This window comes from Myotis daubentonii, chromosome 1 (genome assembly GCF_963259705.1).
Source record: "Myotis daubentonii chromosome 1, mMyoDau2.1, whole genome shotgun sequence".
Classification (NCBI taxonomy): domain Eukaryota; kingdom Metazoa; phylum Chordata; class Mammalia; order Chiroptera; family Vespertilionidae; genus Myotis; species Myotis daubentonii.
The window spans coordinates 157,776,597-157,794,179 of NC_081840.1; positions in this window are offsets into that span (position 1 = coordinate 157,776,597).

A 17,583-nucleotide genomic window follows, 5' to 3' on the forward strand; every position below is an offset into this window, starting at 1 on the left:
TTTTCTACAAGTTCTTATCACCTCACCACTGAAATGGGCACATTTTTCATCAACAAACAGAATCTACGTTTCAACCCCCAGTCAACCCTGGAAATGCTGGCAAGACACTTCTCCACCCAACTGCTTCCTCCTCCCTCACTCAATGCTATGAAGTGCCAAGCCTGCCTCAGCCTCAGCACACACACACACACACACACACACACACACACACACGCACGCACACACGCACGCATGCGCACACAAGAGGTCTGGTGTCTCCCAGTCAATGGTTACCAAAGCCAGTTAAAGTGTCAACGCTTGTACATGTGAGCTTTGTGACCAATTGGAATTTTCCTATAACAGTATGACTATTCCACACTTGCCTGGGAGTTCTGACAGGACTGGTAGTAAAATAGGTGAAATTATGGTCGGTACGCACAGAATCCTATAATCTAACTCACTTATGTCACATCCCATAAAACACCCAGGTGCAGTCATTACTAAGGGTCAGCCATTCACAGTTCTGGTGGTTAGACAAAGCCAGATGTGGGGTTTTTAATCTTTCATTTACTCAGCGTTCACTTTTATTTCACATGTAGACAAAAGTTCAAATCGGCAAAGGGACAAAAATAGATGAAGGAAAAGAATAGTACATCGATAGCTACATAAACAGGATATGTTGTCACACACATACTGGTAAAGCATCTTTTAAGAATACCATGCCCGATACACCTGGTAAGTGGTTAATTTCCAAAATATATAAAGAACTTATATAACTCAACAAAAGACATACAATCCAATAAAAAAGGGGGGGGGGGGCCTGAGGACATAGACACTTCTCCAAAGAGGACATACAAATGGCCAATAGACATATGAAAAAATGCTCAATGTCACTAATCATCAAAAAATGCAAATTAAAATTACAATGAGATGTCACCTCACACTTGTCCAACTGACTATCATCAATAAGTCAACAAACAAGTGCTGGCAAGGATGTGGAGAAAAGGGAACCCTTGTACACTGCTGGTGGGAATGCAGACTGGTGCAGCCATTATGGAAAACAGCATGGAGTTTCCCCCAAAAATGAAAAATGAAACTGTCATTTGATCCAGCGATCCCACTTCTGGAAATATACCCTAACAACCTTGGAACACCAATCACAAAGAATATATGCACTCCTATATTCATAGCAGTATTATTTACAGTAGCTAAGATTTGGAAACAGCCCAAGTGCCCATCAGTAGATGAATGGATTAAAAAGCTGTGGAGCCGAAACCGGTTTGGCTCAGTGGATAGAGCGTCGGCCTGCGGACTGAAGGGTCCCGGGTTCGATTCTGGTCAAGAGCATGTACCTTGGTTGCGGGCACATCCCCAGTAGGAGATGTGCAGGAGGCAGCTGATCGATGTTTCTCTCTCATCTGTTTCTAACTCTATCTCTCTCCCTTCCTCTCTGTAAAAAATCAATAAAATATATTAAAAAAATAAAAATAAAAAGCTGTGGAATGTATTGTGTGAATACATTCACACAGTGGAATACTATGCAGCCATAAAAAAGATGGATCTCTTACCCTTTGAGACAGCATGGAAGGACCTGGAGATTATTATGCTAAGTGAAATAAGCCAGTCAGAGAAAGACATGTATCACATGACCTTACTTATCTGTGGAACCTAATGAACAAAATAAACTGACCAACAAGTCCTGAGGCATGGAGGCATGAAACAGACTAACATATTTCAGGGTGGGGGCAGGGGATGAGAAGATAAAAACCAAAGAACTTATATATAAAGAACTTATATGCATAGCCCATGGACACAGACAATAGTGTAGTGAAGGCCTGGGGGGAAGGGGAGGGGCTAGATAGATGGGGGTGGGGAGGAATGGGAGACATCTGCAATACCGTCAACAATAAAAATATATCTATATCTGTAAAAGGCCAAGTGATCGACCATACATCCGTCTGATCGTCCGACTGACCGACTAGCTGGTACATATGACACGCACTGGGAATTTAAAAATAAACATTGACTAGTGCATGTGAGCTACATATAAAGCCCTCGCTGGCACCAATCGCACACAATGCCAGAATGTATCTGAAGTCCAACTATTGGCACTTCGTTGTTGTCATATCATGTTGTTGTTGTTTATTTATTAATCAATTTATCAATCATTGTTTTTATCAATGTTGTTTTTATGTCATGTTTTGTTATTTTTATATCATGCCTTTGTTGTTTTTATATCATGTTATTATTGTTTATTTATAAATCAATGTATATATTATTTTCATATACATTTTACTAATTTTCTTTCATCTCTGACACTTCTATTATAAAGAAATGGAGAATAGTGATATTAAAATATTTTGTATTTTAATTTTATAATGCTATATTATATATACTATTTTGACATGTAATTTTTTGCAGTAATGTAATAACCACACAAATCTTTCTTCTAATTAATTTCCTTTCCATGTGCATGAATCCATGCACTGGGCCACTAATATATATATACTAGAGGCCCGGTGCACAAAAATTTGTGCACTCGGGGGGGAGGGGAGTCCCTCAGCCTGGCCTGTGCCCTCTCGCAGTCTGGGACCCCTTGGGAGATAACGACCTGCTGGCTTAGGCCTGCTCCCGGGTGGCAGAGGGCAGGCCCAATCCCTAGGTGCAGCCCCTGGTCGGGCTCAGAGCAGGGCCTATTGGGGAGTTGGGGCGCCGCCCCCTGTCATGCACAGAGCAGGGCGATAGGGAGGTTGTGATGCCACCCTCAGTCACACTCAGGGTAGGGCTGATTGGGGGGTTGGGGCACCATCCCCTGTCACACTCAAGGCAGGGTCGATGGGGAGGTTGCGGCGCCACCCCCTGTCACGCACAGAGCAGGGCCAATCAGGGAGTTGGGGCGCTGCCCCCTGTCATGCACAGAGCAGGGCCCATCAGGGGGTTGGGGCGCCGCCCTCTATCACTCACAGAGCAGGGCCGATCAGGGGGTTGGGGTGCCACCCTCTATCACCCACAGAGCAGGGCTGATCAGGGGGGTGGGGTACCGCCACTGTCACACTCAGGGCAGGGCCGATGGGGAGGTTATGGCTCTACCCCGTCACACACAGAGCAGGGCCTGTTGGGGGGCGGGGGGGGGGGGGGTTGGGGCACCGCACCCTGTCACACACAGAGCCGCAGGGCAATCAGGGGGTTGGGGAGCTCCCCCCTATCAGGCACAGAGCAGGGCTGATCAGGGGGTTGGGGCGCCTTCCCTTGTCACAAACAGAGCAGGGCGGATAGGGAGGTTGTGGCCCCACCCCCTGTCACACAGAGCCACAGGGCAATCAGGGGGTTTGGGTGCTGCCCCCTGTCACGCTGATCCCGGTGCTGGGAGGCATATTACCCTTTTACTTTATAGGGTAGAGGCCTGGTGCACGGGTGGGTGCTGGCTGGTTTGCCCTGAAGGGTGTCCTGGATCAGGGTGGGGGTCCCCACTGTGGTGCCTGTCCAGCCTGGGTGAGGGGCTGATGGCTGTTTGCAGCTGGTCACACATCCTTCAGGGTGGGGGTCCCCACTGTGGTGCCTGGCAAGCCTGGGTGAAGGGATGATGGCTGTTTGCAGCTGGTCACACATCCTTCAGGGTGGGGGTCCCCACTGGGGTGCCTGGCCAGTCTGGGTGAGGGGCTGAGGGCTGTTTTCAGGCTGGGGGTGACTGAAGCTCCCAACTGCTCCTTTTTTCTTTTTTTCTTTTCTTATTCTGGGCCAGCTTTAGCTTTGAGGCTTGGCTCCAGCTCTTAGGCCCCCGCTGCTGAAAGTAGGTTTCTGGCCTTTGCTTACAATATTGCGATCCTGCTGGCTGAAGCCCGGCGGTGGACTAAAGCAGGTTTCTGGGGTTTTGTTTAGCTTCTATATTTGTTACATAGTTGCTTAGAGTTGCAGCTCAGAGGCCTGCAGCGGCAGGCGGGGAACGTTGGAGTCCTCCGTCATTGAAGCAAGCAAGCCTCATGTTAGTTTCAAGCTGCCTGGCTGCCGGCCGCCATCTTGGCTGGCAGTTAATTTGCATATTGCCCTGATTAGCCAATGGGAAGGGTAGCGGTCGTACGCCAATTACCATGTTTCTCTTTTATTAGATAGGATACACATATATGTTTAAAATTTTTTTTAAAGGTAAAAGTAAATACACCATGTTGCACATTTTCTGCAAAAATCGACCATGCCCTTTTTAAAACACATACACACCCACACACACTGCACATTTTGGTGCTCTTTGGATTACTTCCCTGAAAAATATTTTGAGGTTTTGGCAAAATTAAAAGAATGATGTAAGCCTAAATAGAAACTGGGTTTGTTTTTTTTAATAATTCAAAGTTAGCTTATATCACTAGTGAATCATTCAATAAGTTTCGTTTCTGAACCCACCCCCTACCCCCACCCCCACCCCCCCCACCCCCACCCCCCCCCCCCCCGTCTACCCACTTAATGAACAGATTGGTTCTAAAACTATTTACAATGGAGGACAGTGGCAAACCCAGCGTTAGAATATTGTGGCTGGTTAATTTTACCCCACAGACATCAGTTTGCTAAAACAACCCACAGGATAATGGACAGAACTGCATGCTCCTAAGAGCATTTCTTCGCCATTCCCATTACGATAGACACACAAATTTATAGACAGCTCTGCTTTGGGCGATTTCCTCCCCAAGGGGCTGCACACAGTGGCAGGAGAGGCTGCCAGGAGACTGGAGAGTGTCCAGTCCCATGCTGGGATTTCGCCAGTTTATCACTATGGCCCCTGGTACCTGAGGAGCATCGCCGAAGCGCTCTGCAGAGAAACCACTTGATGATGAGCAAGTGGCCATCCAACCAAATACCCAACAACCCACAAGCATCCACTGAGAGAATGCTCACAGGGAGCACTGAGATGTCATTAACACCCACACCCCACCCAATGACACCAACTGTGATGGTGAGTTTCCGGATCACTCCATCACTAGGCCGGGATACCACATCCGCTGACCCCAGGGGCTAACAAGATGGCCTGGACAAAGAAGGAGATAGAGGGCGGCATGCTCAGGAAAACTCTGCCTTCCACCACTGTCCACGGGGTTATGCAGGAATCACCAAGAACTTGGAGGGGAGAAGGACAGGTAACTGAAGAGAAAGAGTAGGAAGTGGAACACTCGACACAAACAAAATACCATAGACCGCCCTGATGGAGAGTAAGTACATCCTACTTGGAGAAAGCTCCAATACATCAGAAAATTGATAAAGTATACAGTATGTTAGAAGGTGATAAGTGCTGGAGGGAAAACTAAAGATGGAGAGAAGGTACAGGTGAGCATGGGATTATGATCATTTAGATGGTGGCCAGGTAAGACCTGAGAGTAATATTTGAACAAAGACTTGAGGGAGAGTAGGGAGGTAGGAGGGCCCCAGATGAGAGTGAACAGTTTGCCAAAACAAGGGCCCGACCCCGCGTTTCACTCTGCAGACAGGACTAGACACCGTGGGATTTCATTCCAGAAGTGAAATGATCAGATTTGTTCTAGAAATAGCACTCTGGCAGCTGCATGCCAGACAGGTGACAGACAGGGGCAAGACCAAATGGAAACAAAGACTAAAAACAACATGCAGATGAAGGTCTAGAAGAGAAAAGGAGGAAGTAAGGTCATTATGCTTTTGAAAGGTAAAATCCACAGGACATGGTAGAATCAACCCAAGAATCTCCCAATATTAACAAAATGCAATCTTTTTGTAGCATGCAGTCAGGTTCCCAGAATAAACTACTTCACTTGCCACATTTAGCACTCAGCAGCTAATAGAAGCTATGCAGTCCCTATGGAAATAAACAATTCTGGATGAAAATATATTAAATATAAGAATGACAAACTACTTCACAGAAATTTACTTTTGATGGAATTGCAGGGGGAGGGAGACAAATCTTATTAGTGACAACTGATCTATAAGCTTTGCAAAATAAAAACAGGATTTTAAAAAGCAAATCCTTTTCCTAACTACAGTACCCTAATACAAAAAAAAAAAGGGGGCTATTTTTAAAAGGAAGCAAATTTCCTTTTGATTTTTAAAATATATGTAATTTCAAGAAATTTCAAGACTGAAGGTAAACATATATATTCTTGAAAGCAGCACTTTTCCCAAAGACATGAAAAGAAGGCTGGGAGGGCTGGATTTTTAAAGGGTCATTTCCTGTTTTGTACAATACACTTTGTGACCTTGTGTAAAGTTAATTCTACTATAATTGACTCCTCTTGTCTCTAAAGTTGTTGAACCACAGAATTATAGGTCTAAACCACCTTTCAAAAAGTTGTCTTGGCTCAGTGGCAAGAACAGTGTACTTGGGAGAATAAGGAGTAACAAGGCCACTAGCTGTGTGACTTAAGCAAATTACTTAACCTCTCTGTTCCTCAAACTTCTCATCAGTTAAATAAGAAGGCTTAATTAGATGCAATCAATGGCCTTTTCAAATCTAAAATTCTATGAATCTACCAGGGTTTTTAGTATTAATTGCATATTTTCTGCATTCAGATTATCTGTTTATCTGAACCAAATACAATAAGCACTGGCCGCCTATCATTTGAGTATTCAGAGAAGAAAACTAGTTTAGCATAGGCTAGACAAAGCCTCATTAAGAAGGAAATGGATAAGAAAGAACACTCATTTGATATTCTAAAGTGAATCAGAAGATAGTTGGGGGCTTAATTTCTATTTTGAATTGTCTCTAGACCAACAAGTTCCAAAAGAATTTTCTATACCTGCACAGTCTAATTTGATAACCATTAGGGACACTTGGGCCCTTGGAATGTAGACAGTGTGAATGGGATCTCAATTTTAATTTTAATTAATTTTAATTTAAAAGCCCTATGTGGCCAGTGGCTGCCTATTGAACAGCACAGTTAGACCACTGCGTAGGAAAACCAGAATTTACTATATTTGAATTTGGAGCACGTCCTAAATAACCATCAATTCTTGGCTCTCTTAAAAGATTTAATAACAGCAAGCTAATTAAAAAGAACATACAAATTTTTAAACCTAAGAAATTTAACAGTTTCCCCATAATACCCTACAAATATTTTATAACAAACTTCCTAAGTAGTAGGTTTTTATTGAATGTGTGCTGCTTTCTTGTATCAATACTTCAAAAAGGAACTCTCAGAAAAATTAGATTATGTATGTCATATATGATAATTTCCTTTTTCATTCATCTGTAAAGTCAAGAAAATCATTCCACCTCAAAAATGTAATCATGCAGCCCAGCCGGTGTGGCTCAGTGGTTGAGCGTTGACCCATGAACCAGAAGATCACAGTTCAATTCCCGATCAGGGTACATGCCCGTGATACAGGCTCAATCAATGGTAAGGGGCGTGCAATAGGCAGCCGATTAATGATTCTCTCTCATCATTGATGTTTCTATCTCTCCTTCCTCTCTCTGAAAGCAATAAAAAACATTTTAAAAATGTAATCAGGCATTATATTTTTCTGTAAAGGGGGGGAACCTCCATGAATTTTATTAATGCCAAGTATCAATGGCTTATCTGACACTATTAAAGGGGAAAAGTTTGCTAAAATTTTTATGATTCAGCTCTCTCCATTTGCCTCTAACCAGACACTATAAAAAGGTAACCAGGGACTGTAAAATAAGACATCAATTTAAATGCACCAAATCAATCATTTTAAGTAGAACTCAGGGATAATATAAAAAAAAAAAAAAAGAAAAAGAAAACACCTGAATGAGTGTCAGAGTTAAACCTCACATTATTCGATACAAGGACAAATGACAAGGCACTGTCCCAGGCGGCTACAAAATCTATTTTGGCAAATGACGGGTCACATTTTCACTTTTTAAACAGTGTTTACTTGTTCCCTCTCCATAAAAGGTATATATACTCTCTGAAGAATTCTTAAGGAATAAAATTATAAAGGAACAAATTTAAATCACTAGAAATTCTAACACCCAGAGAAAATCACTTTTATGTCTATAGTAACTCCTCCTAATAGCTTCCCTGTGGGTTTTTTCGAGTTCATGTTGAATTTAGAATTTTAATTATTTTTTCATTTAACATTATATAGAAAGCATTTCCCTACATCATTAAAATTCTTTGAAAACATGACTTGAAATGGTTGGGTAATTTTTATTATAATATGAATAAGGTAATTTATTTGCCATTCTGCTACTGGTGACTATTAAGTTGGTGTGTGTGTTTTTCATCATCATAAACAGTACTGTAGTGATAATCCTCAGCCATAAATTCTATTACATCTGGGATGTTTCCTTTGTGTAGAATCCCAGAAGTTAGAATATGGGGCCAAATGCAGGAACATGTTTAAGCCTCATAATACATATTGCTAAAATGCTACCCAGCCTGCTGTCCTCACTGAGTGAGTGACCAGCGGTGGACGACATAATCTGTCTGGACCCAATCTCCTCCTGGACCATAAATAATGTTTATTTTCACCCTTTTCAATATGATATTTAAAAAACAATATCCTGCCCTGGCCAGTGTGGCTTAGCTGGTCGGAGCATTGCCCTGTACACCCAAAGCTGGTGAGTTTAATTCCCGGTGCAGGTGGCAACCAATGGATGTTTCTCTCTCTCTTCCTCTCTCCCTTTCTCTCTCTAAAACCAATTTTTTAAAAGATTAATAATAATGATTTTAGAACAACTGTATTATGCCACTGCATTACACAATCTTCATGTGATACTACCTCTGTTCACATCCTTATCACATTTTAACTCTATTGGTATTTTGTATAATTTTTAAGAGCTCTGCTATTTTACCTCATAGAACTATTAAAAGATATTTACCCCAGTTGGCCCTTCAGTGGTTCCTTTTCATATGTGGAATGTTAGTTGTTTTGCTTTTTTTTTTTTTTTTAACTTAGTCTAAACTATCAATTTCCTTATTTCTTTTAAAACTTATATTCCCCCATCCTAGGATACCAGAAGTCTAACTTCCCCGGGGTTTCAAGTTTTACATTTAACACACAAGGGATTTATGCTCAAATATTTTGTGAGGTGCAACTCTGAGCTGATCCCCACTCCCACAGTCAATAATTCAGTCTTGTACTATTGGGTTTACATCCTGTCTATCATACATTTAAATTCTTACATATACAAGACTATGTCTCAATGCACCGAACTTTGATGGTAAGAAGAGAGTGAAATTGGAACTAGGACCAATGTTCACATATCCCTCTTAATTGGGCAATCATTAAACTTGAGGTCATTTAAGGTAGGTCTATAAAGGGATGACAATGGTTTTGCATGGCTTGAACAGAATATATCTGAAAGTGAACACAGGCAGCAATTACTATGCATCAGAAACTGTTAAATGTCCCCCTCCCACCCCCAATATCCATTTTCTCCAGGGAGGAGCAACTGGTTAACTAAAATAAACACTACTCGGCTGTCCTTGTGGTTGGATGTGGCCGCACCACTATATTCTGTCCAGTGGGAAGTCTGCGAAATGAATGTGCTCAACTACAAGATCGCCCTTTAGTGGAAGGGACATACCTTTGCATTTACCCTCAGAGCCGCCACTGGGGATCACATAAGCCCCCCGAATATTGAAACAAAAGAGAAGGGAGTTTGGTTCTGCGGTCAGCTCCAGACTAGGACACATAAGAGAGAAATCAGCTTCTATCTTGTTTACAGTATAAACTCTACACCATCCTACATAGGATCCCTGATACACACCCAATCCCAAATCCCCAAAGATACACCCTAGCCTAGGACTGTGCTCTTTTTTAATAAGCTTGTAATTATGATGCTTAAGATTGGTACTGTTCAACTCAGTTTTTATCCAGGAGACTACCAATAATGCCAAATACTGTCTTTGGTTTGTTTGTTTTTTTTTAAAAAAAAAAAAGTCACAGTTCACATTAATGCTGACCAAGGTGCTTAAACCTGGAGCGTGAAGCCCACAGGGAAATGAAAGAGATCCCCTTCTCTGTGGGGAGTCCAGACTGAGCTTAACCCCTAAAGAACTGAGGGGGAAGCATGCCTATCATGTCATCAGCTATTTTGGCAGTCGCCCAGCTTTAAGGTACAGCAGGATTACCTGCAGGCCTTGTCAAAACTCAGCCTGCTGGGCTCTAGCCCCGAGTTCCTGAGTCAGTAGATCTGGTGATGCCTACTCTGGGGTAATCATTTTCATTTCTAACAAGTTTCCAGGTGATGTGGATGCTGCTGATCCAAGGACTGCACTCTGAGACCAACTGCTTTATGAAAAAGAGGTTTTTGTCTGGGTTGTTTAGAAAGATAAAAGTTGTTCTTTATCAAAAGAAATCTATTATAGGTATACTAAAAAGCACAGAATTTCTGCAAAATCGCTTAAGTGTGGAGAAAGGTTGGTCTTCCTAGAAATAGTTTTGCATTAAATAGTATTTATTAAATAGCTGTACATTCTAGCTTTTCTTATAGAATGCCAGTTATCTTAATTCCATTCTTTTACCAAGTCAAACTTCACTACATACCCTCTGCCTAAAGTCAGGCCTGTGTGCTCTCCATAAAAGTAGGAGTTACCAAGAGGGCTTCCTGTTGTTTCCCGTGGTGGAGCCATGCTCTCAGTGGCCCAAAGCACCTGTAGAAATTATTTTTTCTGGGCCTTGGTGTTCTCAAACATCAAGAGGAGAAAGGATTACCTAATCTCTAGGAATTAGGCTCCTCATTCCTGGTGGATAATTTTTTCCTTTAGCTTCCCTGAGATAAGAGACTAGCAGATGATTTTTTATATTATATCTGATTATAATTTTAAAAGCCAAATATTCTCTAAGGCTTGTAGAGACTCCACATACCCCCCGCCCACCCCCCCCCAAAAAAACACACACAATCTCCTGCCCTTGTCCTCCTTCTCCATATCCTGCTCCCCAGGCAATCAATGTCATCTATTTTAGCTGACTGTTTTGGCATTCATCTCCATATCTCTAAATAATACCTTACTTCTTAATTTTTCAGTTTGTGTCATTATGAGGTAATGCCCTACTAGTCACACCACCATCTCTCTCTCCCTATCTATCTATCTATCTATCTATCTATCTATCTATCTATCATCTCTCTTTCTCTCTCTCTCCTCCCTCCCTTCCGCTCTTATATCCTTATCCCCCTAATGGATATGATTGCACGGTTATGTCACAGCAGAACCATACAGCATGCTGTAATTACTTTTCCTTTTCTCACACAACTTTTCCCTGGCGTTAATGATGGTCTCATTTTCCCCACATCTTTATTTTTCTACATAATTATCACCTATTCAAATCCAATTTTTCCATCAACTGCCTGACTCTCCTCTAGATAAACTGAGATATATAGGCATTTTATTAATGTCATCTTGAAGTAATTTCTACCAGGGCCTTCTGTTCTGCTCTAGTCTAGACTAACTGCCTCTGTGCCTGGTACGCAGATGCTATCCTGAGACCTCGCTTCACCTCTTTCTTTATAAGAGCTCCCCTTCCCTGTATCCCAGGCCTGCCTAGATCTTGTTTTCTCCCTCCTTTTGATGGAGCACATTCCCCAATAGGTCCCTAAGAGAAGGTTTAGGTGGAAAACGTGTGAAACCTTATATGGTTAAAAAAGTCTTTAACCTACTCTCACATTTTAATTAACAGTTTAGGTAGGTTAAAAACAAATTCTAGCCCTAACCGGTTTGACTCAGTGGATAGAAGGGTCCCGGGTTCAATTCCGGTCAAGGGCATGTACCATGGTTGCCGGAACATCCCAGTAGGGGTTGTGCAGGAGGCAGCTGATCGATGTTTCCCTCTCATTAGTGTTTCTAACTCTCTATCCTTCTCCCTTCCTCTCTGTAAAAACTCAATAAAATATATATTTTTTAAAAAAATCTAAGTTGGAAAAACATCCTCTCTCAGAATTTTGACGGTTTTGCTCCACTGTCTTCTGGCTTCCCCTGTGGAGAAGTCTTTTGATATTCTGAAATGCCACAGTGATGTGTCCAGTGGCCATCTACTTGGGGCTTGGGAGCCCTGAGTGACTTCTTTCAAGATTCACATTCTTTTGACACTGAAAACTGTCCTTCAGTTCTAGGATATTTTCTTGAATCATTGCTAACATTTCTTCATCCCTGTTTTCTGTTGTTTCGTTCTAATATTCACTCAATAGTTGGACTTCCTTAATCTCCTTAATTTTCCCTTTTGTTTTCTACCATTTTTTAAATCTACTATCTAGGATATTGCTCAATCTCTTCTTCTAACTCTTTTATAGAGTTCTACAATTTAATTTCAAAAACCTCTTTCTAAGGACTTCAAAGATGGCAAAGTAGGTAAACACTGTGCTTCTTCCTCCCACAACTACATCAAAATTACAGCTAAACTAGAGAACAACCATCACTCAGAACCACCTGAAGTCTAGCTGCACAGAACTGCTGTAGCTACGGAAATACAGAGGAGGCCATCTAGAGACTAGTAGGAGCGGCAGAGATGGGAAACGGTGTCCCACACCCGCCTGTGGTGGTTAAGAGTCGGGAGAGATATACTGGTGCAGAGGTCCCCCAGAGGAACCAGAGGTCCCGGCCGCACACCAGGCTCCCAGCCAGGAGCAGGAGATCCCAGAAGAGGATCCCTCAAAACAACTGGCTGTGAAAATCAGCAGGGACGCAGTCCAGGTGAGAATGAGGGCTGCTGGCATCCCAGGCATCCTCTTAGAGAGCCAAGGCACAGACTACTGGCTCACAAACACTTACTCTAAGCTCCAGAGAAGGGGCAGTGGCTCAAAGAGCGACTGGGGCACACTGGGAGGAACTGAATTGTCTGGCTTCAGAGTGAGAGCTGGAGGGACAGCTCTCTCCCAGACATAAGCGCAAAATTGTTCCTTTGTTGAGCCCACCCCCACCACAGCCAGGAAGTGCTGGTGGGCAGAAGTGCCAGGCCCAGAGGCCATAGTTCCTTTGTTGAGCCAGCCTCCCTCCCAAGTCTCCACACCGCTCACACCACCCTGAGACACTGCCCCACCCAACTTAGGAAGCAGCCAGACCCTCTTTCAGCAGCTATTCCACACAAGCAGCCAGCCCCCATCTGCACTAGACTTTCTTACAACCTCTCAAAGGTGTACAAATGCCAAACAAGCGATGTCTGGCCTTGGCATGGCCTATACCTCTTTCTAAGCAGCCCCATGGCTGGCACTAGTGTCAACTCAGTTGGCAGCATAGCCTATCCCAGTTGCCTCCAAAACTGGCACAGGCAGCTACCAACTGCATCCTCTTAAAGAGCCAAGGCACAAACTTTGTAGCTCTTACCAGGTGGCCCCGGGACACAAAAAAGGAATAACTGACCTAGGTCTGCACCAGAGCCCCCTAAGAACCCTGTAATCAACACACCTGGTGGCTGACTTCAGATCACATCAGAGCACCACTCAACTAGCTCTACAAACAGCACACTCAAAGGGTGGACTGGGCAGGCAGTAGAGCCCTACTGAAGCGAATCCCTCTCAGTGGGGTCAGGCCCACACAACAGCTGTCTGCTGTATCGTGACCAGTCCTCACAGCCAGTCAGCCAGAGGGTCAATCCCAAAAGACTGCCAACAGCAATCAAGGCTCAACTACAACAGGAATGCACATACATCCCAGGGATACCTTGGAGCACTGGCTCAGGCATCAGGGAGACAACACAATTGGGCCCCACAGAATACCTACTACTCAAGGCCACCCTGTCCAGACTGGAAGACACTGCAGATCTACCTAATGCAGAGAAACAAACACAGGGAGGCAGCCAAAATGAGGAAACAAAGAAACATGTCTTAAATGAAAGAGTAGGACAAAACGTCACCAAAAGAACTAAATGGCCCAGCTAGTGTGGCTCAGTGGTTGAGTATCGACCTAGAAACCAGGAGCTCCTGGTTCAATTCCAGGCCAGGGCACATGCCCAGGTTGTGGGTCGATCCCCAGTAGGAGGCAACCTATTGATGATTCTCTCTCATCATTGATGGTTCTATCTCTCTCTCCCTCTCCCTTCCTCTCTGAAATCAATTTTAAAAAAATTTTTTTAAAGAACTAAATGAAATGAAGAAAACAAGCTACCAGATACAGAATTCAAGACACTTGTGATAAGGATGCTCAATGAATTTAGGGAAAGACTAGATGAAATTAGTGAGAACTTACATAAAAAGATAGAAACCATTAAAAAGAACCAGTGAGAAATAAGAATACAAGAACTGGACTGAAGAATACATTAGATAACTCAACATTAGATGAAATCAACATCAGATTAGATGAAGCAGAGTATTGAATCTGTAACCTGAAATACAAAGTAATGAAAAACATCCAATCGGAATAGCAAAAAGAAAAAAAGACATTTTAAAAAATGAGTATAGTTTAAGGGACTTCTGGGACAACATTAGGTGTAACATTTCCATCAGAGGAGTACAAGAAAGAGAAGTAAGAGAGCAAAGGATTGAAACCCTATTTGAAGAAATAATGACAGAAAACTTCTCTAACCTGATGAAGGAAATAGATATATAAGTCTAAGAAGCACAAAGACTCCCAATACATCATAATTAAAATGCCCAAAATTAATGACAAAGAATCTTAGCAGCAAGAGTAAAGCAGTTAGTTACCAATAAGGAAGCTCCCATAAGACTGTCAGCTGATTTCTCAACAGAAACTTTGTAGGCCAAAAGAGACTGGCACGAAATATTCAAGTGATGAAAAGCAAGGAAGTACAAACAAGATTACATACTCTACCCACCAAGGCTATCATTAAGAATTGAAAGACAGATAAAGAGCTCCCCCAACCAGAAAAAGCTAAAGGAGTTGATCACCACTAAACTAGTATTATAAGAAATGTTAAAGGGACTTTTTAATGTTGAAGAATAAAAAAGATCAAGACTATAAATAAGCCCTAGCTGGTTTGGTTCAGTGAATAGAGCATCCACCTGGGAACTGAAGGGTCCCAGGTTCAATTCCAGTCAAGGACACAGGCTCAGGTTGTGGGTTCGATCCCTAGGAATAGACGTGCAGGAGGCAGCCAATCAATGATTCTCTCCATCACTGATGTTTTTATCTCTCTCCCTTTCCCTTCCTTTCTGAAATCAATAAAAATATATTTTTTAAAAAGTCTATAACTAAAATAGCAATAACTACATGCCTATCAGTAATTTCTTTAAATGTAAATGGATTAAATGCTCCAAGACATAGAGTGGCTGAATAGACAAAAAACAAGATCCATACATATGCTTTCAGATAAAAAAAAAATAGACCGAAAGTAAGGGGATGGACAAGATGGTTTATGCAAATGCAAATAAAAACTAAGCTGGGGTAGCAATAGTTATATCAGGCAAAATGAACTTTAAAACAAATGCTATAGCTAGAGACAAAAATGAGTATTTCACAATGATGAAGGGATTAATCCAATAATGGGATATAATCCTTGTACACACACACTCAAGATAAGAGCACCTAAATATATAAAGCAAACATTAATAGCACTATTTACAACAGCCATGATACAGAAATAACTTAAGTGTCCATCAGTAAAGGACTGGATAAAGAGCATGTGGTACATACATAAAGTGGAATATTACTCAGCCATAAAAAAGAATAAATCTTATCATTTGCAATAGCATGAATGGACCTACAGGCTTTTATGAGAAGTAAATTAAGTCAGACAGAAAAAAACAAATACCATGTAAAGTGATTTCACTTACATGTGGACTCTAAAGAATAAAATAAATGAACAAACAAAACAGAAACATAGTCATTAATAGATGCAGAGAACTGATGTTTGCCAGGCAGGAGGAGGGTATGGAAGCTGAGTGGAAAACGTAAAGGGATTAAGAAGTACAGATAAACAGTTAGAGAACAGTCATGGGGAGGTAAATAAAGCACTTGGAATATCGTCAATAATATGTATGGTGCCGGGTGGGTACTTAAAAGTGTCAGGGGGATCACTTCGTATATAATTTAAATTTCTAACCACGATGTTGTACACCTGAAACTAATATAATATTGTCAACTGTAATTGAAAAAAATTTTCATTTTTTATTTATTTACTTATTTATTTTTTATCTTTAATTTCTTTATTGGTTAAGGTATTACATATGTGTCCTCATCAAAATGTTCAATTTTTTAAAAAAGCTCTTTCTAATTCTCATAATATTCCCTTTCCTGCTCTATTCTATTCCAGTTACATAAATGCAAAATCTTGTATTATATGCTGGAGACAATTGACTTTTTCTTTTTTTAGATTTTTTTTTCTCTCCCTGATAAGAAAAGTTATTTTTCTCTCTTTATAATTTTGGTCTCTACTTTTTATATTAGCTGCTTTCCTCATAAGTCTGATTTATCATATTTAAGAGTGGGGAATTAAAAGGCTGATTGGCATCTCTGAGCACAGGGGTGGAGGCTGCTGATCTTGGAGGTCAGTGTATGAAGACCTGCTGGGTCAATCCGAGAGGAAGCCCCAATATGAGTGTCTTTAAGTCTTTGCTCTAAGGTTGCTCAAAGTGCACGAAAAGGATTTTCCAATATTCCAACATATAAGGGCTGGAGGTATCTGCCTACTGTTCACTGGATCAGAATTGAGCATTCTAAAAAGACATAGTCAGTTTCTTCCCTGAGATTAGGTAAGTGAGACTAAAAGAGAGGAAATCTCCCCCTTAAACCCAAAGCAATGAAGTTGTGTCCAGCTCCAACTTGAGATTTCCACTTAGGAATCAATGAATACTCTTCCTCCCTTAAGTCAGTACTTACTAATATACCCTGTTTTCATCTTTAAACATAATCAATGTTAAACTCTCATTGTGCAACCGGAGTTTGAAACAAATTATCCAAACTCAGGAGAAAAAGCAAAACTTCAGAGGATAATAAAAAGCTACCTTAGCATTAGAAATCATGCCTATCTCCCAAATGTTTACTGCTTAGAAGGTCTCACTCTAGTAAGCCTTAAGTATTCGTGATAAAAGAAATACTGCATTTATTTCAAAGTTACCCAATAGACCTTTCCAACTGATCTGCCTTAAAGGCGCTTATGAACGCATACTTTTACCAACTAGTAACAAACTTGCTACTCTGAAAGTGAGAAAGGTTTTCTGTTGTTCGTTGTTGTTTTAACATGACTCAAAAAAAAGGAATATTCTCCAAGAGAAAATAAAATGTGATGGTCGAAACTAAAAGCTTCTGAAATTCCAGACATGCCCTAGCTGCCCTTGGAAATCTAGCCGGTCTAAACCACAGAGAAAACTGCCTCATTTCACACTCCAGGAATTTCAAAATGAGCACAGGACACATAATCTAAGCTAACACGGTTCACAATATTTCACTCAAAATGGAAAATCTCAGAGCATCCTGAAGGATGCACAACCACATTTTTTTACCAAAACCTGATCTTTGACAAATCATTTCTTCCTTCTTCCTAAAACGCAGCATGCAAATGACAGCCTCAGATCTCAACCTGTAAGAACCAAATCTGTAAATGGCTTTGAAGATAACACTGCAGTGTTAACTGCCAGCCTCTGTTATCAAGGAGAGCTTCCCTCTATTTCTATTCACCCTGTCAGCCAGATCACCCTGCTAATGATGCCTGACAAGTCATCTCCTCCCCACTCTCACCAGTCAACTCTCAGCCTGTCTAAGAGACAGGCCCCATTCCCTCATCAAGAAGAGG